Raw genomic sequence first — 2859 nt, 5'->3', positions numbered from 1 at the left:
GAAGTGAACATTGTTTATTTTTTAAAACGGAATTTTGACACAGAAACTGAAAGTTTTGCTTTTGACAAACATTGTTTTTAGAACTGAATGACTATCAAACACAGTTTTAATTGGGACAAGAGTCACCTTTTGTTGTAACTACGTATTTGAATTACTTTAAAAAAAAAAATTTGTTTTGAGTTAGGTTCTTACAAAACGCAGGACCGTCTACAGATAGAAAACATTTGCCTTAAGTAGGTATCATTTTTTTTTTTTAATTTATTATTATTATTATTATTATTTTTAAGAACAGAAAAATAGGTTAACTACTTAGAATTTACATGGACATCCAGCCGTAATCCCTGAAACTCGCATTCCAGAGGATACGGACCCCATCACTTTCCTATTTCTCAGGTTAGTACGTTCGCTCAGGAGTATACGGACCACCGCTTTCCTATTTCTCCGGATGTTAGGAGTTATGAGGCCGTGAAAGTTTTATGGTTCAAACACACCTATTTCCTTTGTAACTGAGAAATGTTCCCTGTGCTTACCAACAACTTATCAGGTGCCTCCCATGTTGAGTTACGCTACCAGCAGTGACGACGTTCCAAGTTCTTTGAAGAGATGAAGGGAAATACATTTTGGTTTGTTGAAGAAGTTGAGCGTTCGCCGTGCGAAAACACAGAATAATTTGAAAGCTTCTTCATCAAGGTTTTTTTTTTTTTTTTTTTTCTCTCTCCCTCTCTCTCTCTAGAAAACCCATTAGGGGATCCTTATTTTCCTTCCGTTCTGTTGAGTAGGATTGAGGTTTTTAACGTTGGCAGCTCGTTTACTATAGAAAAGTTGAAACTTTATAGGAATGTAAATGAAATCATGAATCAACAGTCGAATACATTTCCTTCCCATCAACATTTAAGCTCCGATTGGTTCAACATAAGACATTTTCTAGAAAATTTGAATTATTCACCAAAAACTTTTTAGGGGAAAACGAACTTTCAAATCTAAGTAGATTCCAATCCTTTCATATAACCATTCAATTTATGAAAAACAAAATAAGGTGAGAATATGTTGGATACAATTACAGTAACAACAAATTCAGTCTTTCAACTTAATGGGGTTGGCTACATGAATCCGTACAAAACAAAGTAGGGGAAAAAGTCGTAATAAAAAAGGGGGGAATGAAGAGATGAAAAGATGAGTGATGATAATAGAAAGATGATAGTAAAGCTAAAGCTGGGTTCATTACTGGGGACCCAACTCTTCTATGAATCAAATAGCAAAAGTTGTCCCCCTTAGAGAACAATTTATGGTGCCTTATTCCATTTCCCCCTTCCTCTCTTAGTAAAACCCAGGAGCAACTACACCAAAGAGAAAATGTTAACTGAGAATAAATGTGAGTCACACAGCAAATTAGTTATCGGTAATCCTCCTATTTTATCGGGTTCTTGTTGCCAAAAGATATTGTGTGACAGGTTTATATGGGAATTATGACCGGCATCCCTAACATATTATGAGAGGTTAGCAAAGTCCATAGCAAAACATTCAAATGCCCTAAAGAGCGAGAGGAACTTTTGTATTACTAATGCCCAATGATTTTCCCTTTCAATTTACCAAAAACTAGATTGCACATACACTTTTAATGCTTCATTGTAGTTGGGAAGGAAGGAAGGTCATATGCATAAGGAAGTGTGGTACTGACAAGCTAACCCTCAAGTGGTTAAGGAATTAGACTGATGCGATTTTTTTTTTAATAAAGGAGATATGCTTTCTCTTTTATATGACTTTGCTTTTGCGATCAAAAATTGAAAAGAGAAGGGCTGCTTGGAACCTCACTTTCATTAATAAGGTGCAACAACAACAACAACAACAACAACAACAACAACAACAACAACAGCAACAACAGCAACAACAAAGCCTTGTCCCAACTTAATGGGGTTGGCTACATGGATCTAAGCAAAGCCAAAGAAATAGAAAGTAAGAAGGCATTAAAAGAGACAGAATAGTAATCACGTAACAAAGTAATCACTTTCATTAATAAGGTAATATAAATATTTTGCATTTCATAAATAAGGTAAGAAATTTAAGTAGTTTATACAATCGCACGGGGTAATGATTACAAAGTTTACTTTTTTAGGTTTGGAAATTTCACTTCCCTTCCCTTTAATTCCCCTTTGCAACCAAACGATGCCTAAACTATTTATTGTACATGTTTTTCTTAACCTGTACAATTTTCTCTTTCTTTTATCAAAATTTCTGTCATTTGTTGAAAACAAGCAGAATTTTATCATCTTGTGTTGTTCAAAACGTGTCTTTTAGCATCCAACTTATGGTTACAAGAGGCTTTACCATGAAAGCACCTGCAACAAGGTTCGGTATAGTTGTTCTCCCCACCAAGCCTTGAACACTTGACTCAAATATTGCTCATTATATCAAATCACCATTTAGGGTATGAGATTGGTTTAATTCTTTCTTCTTTTTTTAATCAAATTTAGAGAATTTCTCATGAGAGATAACTGTCCATTTTTCATTCATAGTTTCTAAAGACATTTTAATACATGAGTTGATTGGTTTAGTTCTTAAGAATTTACATATGCCATATTTAGTGGTTGTAAGGTTTGCGGGCTTTATCATATTACATATCTGTTGGGTCCCGATTGACACTGAGAGGGGGGGTGAATCAGTGTGCCAAATATTTTTTCACTTTCCAACTGTACCCCTGATGTGGCAATCACTATTTACACTTCAATAGCACAGTCTATTGATGCTGCCCAGAGCTGCTATGTATACTACTGACCATTCTTACTGTTGCATGAAACTTACTCACATAACCTGTATTGCTGCCCAGAGCTGTCTCATAAACCTCACACAATAATCACTGTC

This window comes from Macadamia integrifolia, chromosome 11 (genome assembly GCF_013358625.1).
Source record: "Macadamia integrifolia cultivar HAES 741 chromosome 11, SCU_Mint_v3, whole genome shotgun sequence".
NCBI classification, from domain to species: domain Eukaryota; kingdom Viridiplantae; phylum Streptophyta; class Magnoliopsida; order Proteales; family Proteaceae; genus Macadamia; species Macadamia integrifolia.
This window is presented reverse-complemented; position numbering follows the sequence as displayed.